This window comes from Engraulis encrasicolus, chromosome 6, assembly GCF_034702125.1.
Source record: "Engraulis encrasicolus isolate BLACKSEA-1 chromosome 6, IST_EnEncr_1.0, whole genome shotgun sequence".
In the NCBI taxonomy this organism is placed as follows: Eukaryota; Metazoa; Chordata; class Actinopteri; order Clupeiformes; family Engraulidae; genus Engraulis; species Engraulis encrasicolus.
In genome coordinates, this window is record NC_085862.1 from 1,663,076 (window position 1) to 1,671,271 (window position 8,196).

Genomic DNA, 8,196 nt, shown 5'->3' on the forward strand with positions numbered 1-8,196 from the left:
AAACAAAAAAAAACAGCTGGCACCAAAGCATCAAGGATATCTGGACTTCTATATCCCTCATGCAATGCCACTGCCCATTGACTTCAATGGTGCGACACCTTCCATTCTGACACACACAGAGACACACTGCCATACAAAGCAAGAAAGAGTGTGGGGAGATATAATCACAAATAGTAGCTACATTTCTGTCCTGATGCATCTGCCAGATGGCAATCTAGCAAAGAACTTGTGCCGAGGGTGCAGTAACACATGGAGAACCATGATGTGATGTAGTATGTGATGGTTTATTAGCAGTTTTGTGGTTGTAGTGTCTTCTAGAGGGTTCACAAGAAGTGCAGATTTTGCAGAGGTGTTGGTGGCCCATGACTGGTCCTGGATGGTGCACCACCTTCACCGACTCTCCTCCCCTGATGCTGATGAGTTGGACATGCTGGAAAGGTCATCTAAAGTTTGGCAAAGAGAGAAGATTAGAGGAGAGTGCATGTGTGTGTGTGTGTGTGTGTGTGTGTGTGTGTGTGTGTGTGTGGTGTGTGTGTGTGTGTGTGTGTGTGTGTGTGTGTGTGTGTGTGTGTGTGTTATTAACCCATTTTAGCCTGATGCTGCATACACGATGCATTGTCCAAGGCGCCTGAAGTGACATGGGTGCATTCCAATATGCAGACTGTCCATTCTCATGCAAGATGATGGTCTTGGCTTTTAAATGCAACTAATTTCACATTTTTATGTGCCTCAGAGGCTGAGCAAGTTAGGTTTTTACCGCCCCCAAAGGTTGCTGGTTCATCTCCCAGCCCGCCAGGTTGGTGGGGGGAGTAATTAACCAGTGCTCTCTCCTCCATCCTCCATGACTGAGGTACCCCACGCATGGTACCTTCCCGCCACACTGCAACATACTGCTCCCTTGGGATGCCAATGTAGGCTGCACCCTTGCACAGGTGAGGCATGAAATGTAATTTTGTGTGCAGTGTATACTTCTATGGGCAGTCATGGGTGAGCGGTTAGGGCGTCAGACTTGCATCCCAGAGGTTGCCGGTTCGACTCCCGACCCGCCAGGTTGGTGGGGGGAGTACTCAACCAGTGCTCTTCCCCATCCTCCTCCATGACTGAGGTACCCTGAGCATGGTACCGTCCCACCGCACTGCTCCCCATGGGGCGCCACTGAGGGCTGCCCCCTTGCACGGGTGAGGCATAAATGCAATTTCGCAGTGTGCAGTGTTCACTTGTGTGCGGTGGAGTGCTGTGTCACAATGACAATGGGAGTTGGAGTTTCCCAATGGGCTTTCACTTTTTTCACTACTTGTGTGCTGTGTCACAATGGCAAAGGTGGGCTTTCACTTATATACACCTAGAGATTTTTTCCCCTGAGTCCAATGTTTTTAAACAGTTGAAACATGAACATTTCCAGTCAATATTTACAATGGAATAGTAGACCTCTGTGTCATATTCCCAAGGAATGGTAGCATCGCATCTGCTGTGCTGTGCTGAGTCAAAGTAATTCATAAGCCTACTGGTTGTGTTTTCCCTGCCCATTCACAACTTTGATGGCCTGCAATTTATTCAGATGTGTTCTACAACTTTTTGATGAAACTTCCATTTTACATTTGATACCACAAACTAGGCTTACTTGTTGTGCTGTGTGGATTTTTGTTGAGCAGGGATCTCACTTACCAATTAGCATGTTTTCCTCTTGTTACCAGCATCAGTCTGAACCTGACTGGACACCTGTGCACTTCACCATATGTGAACTCTGAGGGCAAGTGTAGAAGCCTGGCAAATAAAGACAGGAATAAGTCGGTCTCAGTATCACTGTGCAACTACATTCACAATGTAATATGTTGGTTTAGTTGAATTCTGTCCATCACAATTTAATATTATGGTTTACATTTAGGCATACAACTTTCACAATGCCATATTAGTTACATTTAGCTAGCTAGTGTCCTATTTGGTAAGGACATGTACAAGTGATGTAGGCTGTACAGCAGGGGTGGGCAACTTTCATTATAAGGTGGGCCAACATTTTTAATTACCACAATCAGTGGGCCACATCACCACGCACTTGAGAGAATTTACAAAAGGATACTTCACTTTTTCTTTATTTTTACATGAATGCTTACACTATTGATTTATAGGGGGTTAAAAACTGTCCTTTTTCTTTTTTTAAAAGTGAGAAGTTGGGCTGCATGTGGCGCCCGAGCCTCCAGTTGCCCATCCCTGCTGTACAGTTTCCTAACAGAAAGGCTCTCATAGTATTTCAAATAATGGTCTATATAAAAACTGGTTATAATAGGTACAGTGCAGCATAAACAGGGTTGAGGGGGTGGTTTCTTTTATTTCGTTGTACCTACCGAGTAGTTTAGCCAATGTCTGTGTGACACGTTCATGCTGCCACCTCCACAGCATCCTCTTCACAACCGCAGGGGCAAAACACCTGAAAACATAATAATGTAATCCTTTTTCAGTCCAAGATATAGACTAGAAAATGAGTGACAGCATCACAATCAGGTATGCAAGTGTAGTGGACCCCCCATTTTCGGCTTTTTGTTATTCCCTTATTCTCACTCCCTGTCTTTTTGTTGTCCTGTCAGAAGTTGTCTTTTAGTTGAATTATGCTGTTGCACGTTTTCGCCAATAGATGGCATTATAGGACCAGCAATGAGTGCAGAGACCCTCTCTGGTGCAGTAGCCAGTGACTTCGGTCACATAAAGAACGAAACGTGGAAGTGACAGGCTTTGTTATGATACAGAAGTAGGCCAGTGACAATGGCCTCAAAATTTGGAGACACCCCAACCGGAGGTAGAACAAAACCCAAGAGAAGTCACATTTTGGGTGCTTTTTTTGTTTGGAGGTGCATATGAAAATGTGTAAAATGTTTAGGCTTAGCATTAAAATCACTTTGGCCAAGAATCATTTTCATGTATGGGACACCCTAGAGATGAGGAAAAACATTATTGGGTTTTGTTCTACCTCCGGTTGGGGTATCTCGAAAACGAAGGCCTTTTTGGGCCCATTGTCACTAGCCTAAAGGCAGCGGTGTCAGCTGTACAGTTATGCTGAGGAAAATGTAAATAAACAACGAACTCAGCAAAACTCTACACACTTGAGGGCCTTATTCATTAAGTGTGCAACATAAGCATTCACGCAATAATGCCACCAGGTCACATTTAAGATTTAATTAGGAGTATTTTGTTATGGATCTTATGTAGTGATAGACTTACCATTTCTTGTTATGGCATATCTGGCCTATTCCCAAGAGAAGGCTGATGTCCCTGTCTGTTGATCTGATTTTGACGTCGGCAAGATGCTTCGTGCTGTCTGGGTTTCAAACCTAGTGGTGAAATGACAAGGGATTTTATGTAAACAAAATGCTTATTTCAGTAAGTGTACATACAGTAAACAGATCTAAGAAGTTCCCAGAGCACCCTACGATAGCTGGCATGGTTGGCACAAAGACCCAAAGAGCAAAATTGTCCCAAGATTGTCTTCCAAACAATTCCACTCCAAACATTTTCCTTCTGAAATAAACAATGTCCATATCCAATCAAACCTCAGTAGGCAGCTATCTCGTCAGGTCGGCCTTACCATAGACACATCTGTGGCCCGTAAATTTACAATCTCAAACGTCATCACCATATAAGCCATGGCACTACACAAGCGTTTATTTTTATAATAAACAAGATATCTCGGCACGTTTGCGCTAGTTATCTGAACACTGATTGTTAACGAATGCCCGAAATAGTGTAGAGCTAGCTGCCATTTATGTTATGCTAGCTAGGGTCAAGTCATCTCATCCAAACTAGCCACAGTAAGGGGGAAATTACGCTTCAAATGAACGGGAATGACTCAAAACTTTAGAAATATATTGTTAGAATGTACCGTATACAAGGTTAGTCTATGAGGTTAAATAGTTTTCTTACATATATATTTTTATATCCCAGTTACGTACCATATCTTCTGCATGAATCGAGGCCTCCTGTTTCATTGGCACGAATGAATGAAAAATCCTGTCAGGGAGCGGAGCAGTTAACCGCAGCCTTTTGTTTACAGTTGTTACCAGGGCAACGCAGCTAGGACCCCAAAGCGACAGATAAGGCAGAAGCGACAGATAAGGCGCCGACAGTTTCCATCGAAGTCCTCGCGAAACACTGATTGGTTGGCAGTAAGAGATGTTTTGATTGGCTCTCGCCATATGACCCCACCCCCACGTGAAAACCGGCTCAAAATTCGTACATCTGTGAAAAAAGTTTCACAGCCGTGTGCTCGCAGCTCCGAACAGGAAGAAGTTGGTAAAGCATGGCACAAGCCGTACGCACTTCTCTTGCCACAACTTCAAAACATTTCTACACATACATTTTAATATTTTACACATACGTTTTCCCCCACACACATGTGCAAAAAAAAACCACACAGTTACAAAACAAATGTACAGATGTGAAAATAACCCTGCAAGTACAAGGTGCAGCTTACACATTTGAAATGCGTTTTGTGGAGCTGTAAGACTTATGACCTTAAAATAGCTCCATAGATTTCAGTCCTTTCTCTTGATTGTCTAAGGAAGCCCAAGAAATATTTCAGAATATTTTGAGATGCGAACTCAATGAATATATTTTCGTTTGGGGATTGTGTGTTTTTATAAAAGACCTCCGTGATCACCCTGAATATTGCAAGAGTTTGAGTTTGTATGAGTTTTAGTTCCAACATAACAGAGAACTATCTACATACAGTAGAGCCATAGGTTCCTGACCCCTGCTCTAGATGAACACTTTGATGAACTGGCCACTAAGGGGAGCTGTTCACCCTGCTTTTCAGCCTACTGGAACACTAATGGAGAAGAGGATGGAGGACTGTGGCGTTATTATGGATGTATGATGCTGAAGGCACTTTAGTATGGAGGACTGTGGCATTACTCTGGATGTATGCTGAAGGCACTTTAGTATGCAGAGCTGTGGCATTATTCTGGATGTAGGATGCTGAAGGCACATTAGTATGGAGGGCTGTGGTATTATTAGAGTAGAGTAGAGTAGAGTAGAGTGCTTTTATTGTCACTATATAAATATAGTGAGATTATGTTTAGTAGCAACCCACAAATGCCCACAAAATAAAAGATATATTAACAGTAAATAAATAATATATGAAAATCCATAAAAATCCATGTGCATCTCACAGTATCGATAGTCCTGAATTATTGAGGGGGGGCAGGTGACGTATTGAGTTCAAAAGTCTAATGGCAGTAGGATAGAAACTGTCCTTCATTCTCGTAGTGCGGGCACGCAGAGTCCTAAAGCGCCTGCCAGATGGTAGCATGGTGAAGAGCCTGTGACCAGGGTGTGTGTGATCTTTAAGGATGTTTACAGTTTTTCTCGATTGCCTACTGTACACACAATTTTCGGAATCAGTCCTCGAATTCTCAAAACTCTACACACAAATCTCCAAACCGCACACACAACGGGCCAAACTCTTCACTACCTCTGAAAAATGCACGTCTTGTCTCAAAACAATGAACTCTCTTCTAAAAACCTCATTTTGTTGTCAAATGACACACACAGACAGTCACTACAATACACATTTGCAGACCCATTAAAACACTGTTGGGCACAAGGTAAAACTAATTTCTCCCAGTAACTTGGGCTTTTTTTGTTCTGGATTACATGGATACTGTGACATAAGTTGGAAAAACTTCATTCCCACAACACACAAACAGAAACAGAAAGATTTTTATTTCTTTTTCATAAAACGACACAAAGATAAACCCCACTGCCTATTTGGCAGTACAAAAAACCTATTACATTACTGTATAGCCTATTGCTATGGAAAAAAAACACACACACTCACATCTACTCTACTTCATCCTGCCTTCTATTGTGGTCTGGCCACAGGACCTCATCCACATCACATGCAATCGTTTCCCTGGCCAGGCAGCGAGGGAAATACCGTCTTGCATGGCGCATCCACCCAGAGACGGCATCAACAGCAATGCCTCCTCCATTGCTTGTAGAAGGGGGATGCGTGTTTGAGGACGTCTGTCGTAGACCTTCCACCTCCAGGTGGAAAATAATTCCTCAATGGGATTGAGGAACGGGGAATATGGAGGGAGGTGCACGACAATGAATAGTGGGTGGTTAGTGAACCAGTTTTGGACCAGAGCAGCCCTGTGGAAACTCACATTGTCCCAAATGACAACATACTGTATCTGGGCTGCTCTGGACCATCTGCCTGATTGGGTGCAATGCGTATATTGTAGGCCTACAGAGTGTCCAGAAATGTTAGGAGAAGTGCAGTATTATATGGGCCCAGGTTGGCATGTTGATGGATAACACCATTGATGCCAATTGCGGCGCACATAGTGATGTTGCCACCACGTTGCCCTGGTTCCTCAATGATGGCCCGTTGGCCGATGTAATTCCTGCCTCTCCTCCGATGTTTGGCCAAATTGAAGCCGGCCTCATCAATGAAAATGAACTTGTGCTCCTGGGCAGCCATCTCCATATCAAGGATTCTCTGAAACACACATGGTATACACAGTTACAATAGTAAATTACTGGACTCACTGTGCCATTGTAGGCTTACTGTAATCAATCATTACATGTGTACAGCACTTACTTGCACATAGTTGTGTCTCAGTTCCTTCCCCCTGTCAGAGTTGCGGGAGAAGGGAACTCTGTAGATTTGCTTCATCCGCAGTTGGTGTTTGCGCAGCACCCGGTACACAGTAGAAATGCTCACACTTGGGACATTTTGAAAAACATCATTGTTTTCAATGATGTTCCTCCGCCGCAGTTGCCGTAGAGTAATGGCATTATTTTGCAGCACCATGTTGACAATTTCTGTCTCCTGCTCAGGGGACAGAAGACGCCATCTTTCAATCCTGCAACACAGTCAAAATACAGTCAATACTCGTACTTTTCCGCTGAATTCATTGATTACAGTACGGGTATGCCTATACTGACATATCTTGTGAGATTTCTTACATTTTCCCTTCGGAAGGTTCGAACAATTCCTGCCACTGTGTGCCTGTTCAAATTCTGAGTCCAGCCTCTCTCATGGTTAGACCATGGTTGATAACATGATTGTGGGGTTTCTCTTCATTAATGTCAGACAAGCACTTTTGGTCCGGTGAGTTCTCTGCATATTTTATTTGGCTGCTCCCGATATGGGAACATGGAACATCCTAGCGAGAAACACCATTCTCGCTGATCTTAGGTAGGATGCACACCAGCCTGTGGCATCGTTGGGTCTTTTATAATCCTTTGGCCCAACCAGCCCAGAGCCTTCTCATATGCTAATCAGCTCAATCACACCTCAAACAGCCCCCACACTCTAGCACAGTTTACCCAATACTTAACACAACTGGAACTATATAGATACAGTCATAGACATATACATATATATTCCTGCATATACATGTACATACAAGAATATACATAAGAATCATATAAGTATAAAATTCTTACGACATGATCAACTAATGTGGCTTTGATATCATCTGATGCCACGGTTCTTGTTCGCCTTCTTCCTCGTCCTCTTCCTCCACCTCCTTGTCCTCGTCCTCCTCCTCGTCCTCTTCCTCTCATTCTTACTCCTCTACCTCCAACATTGGCATTCATTTTCCCAAGCAGGAGTTCACCTGTTACCCTTTGTTATGTAGCTGTGGATTGATTGGTAATTGCAAACAGGCATGAAGAGAGTTTGCCCATGTGATGAGGAAGTGAACATAGTATGGCAGTTGATTGTAGTGTTGTGATTTGACAGTGTGTTCCATGAGAATCCCAGTGTTTTTCTTTATGAAAATTGAGTGTAATCCAGAGAATTGCGTGTAATGGTGTGAAAAGAGTGTGTTTTAAAACTGGAATTTGAGTGTTAAGTAGGAATTGTGTTTAGTGTTCAGTGACATTGGTTAGGGGAGTTGGGAAATGGGTGAGATGTTCCGAGAATTGTGTGTGAAGTACCAGAACTTGTGTGGAGGCAATCGAGAAAAACTGTAATGCTCTGTTTGTGCAGCGTGTATGGTGGATCTCCTCAAGTGTGGGTAGTTGGCATCCAATGATTCTCTTTGCTGTTTTAATGATGCGCTGTAACATCTTCTTGTTGTCGTGTGTGCAGCTGGTGTACCAAGATGTAATGCTGTATGTAATTACTGATTCAATTGTACACCTGTATTCTGGATGTAGAATGGTGAAGGCTCTTTAGTATGGAGGGCTGTG

General features: G+C 43.3%; 1 long non-coding RNA gene and 1 pseudogene across 1 annotated transcript; both read right to left on the bottom strand.

Moving 5' to 3' along the window:
* Positions 1-265: 265 nt before the first annotated feature.
* LOC134450135 (uncharacterized) lies at positions 266-4,057 on the bottom strand. Its single transcript, XR_010035009.1, has 5 exons — positions 3,942-4,057; positions 3,214-3,323; positions 2,343-2,425; positions 1,666-1,764; positions 266-443 (listed from the first exon to the last, which is right to left on the bottom strand). It is a non-coding gene; the product is annotated as an uncharacterized LOC134450135 (long non-coding RNA).
* A 2,181-nt stretch (positions 4,058-6,238) lies between these two features.
* Positions 6,239-7,599, bottom strand: LOC134450507 (uncharacterized; annotated as a pseudogene).
* Positions 7,600-8,196: the final 597 nt, after the last annotated feature.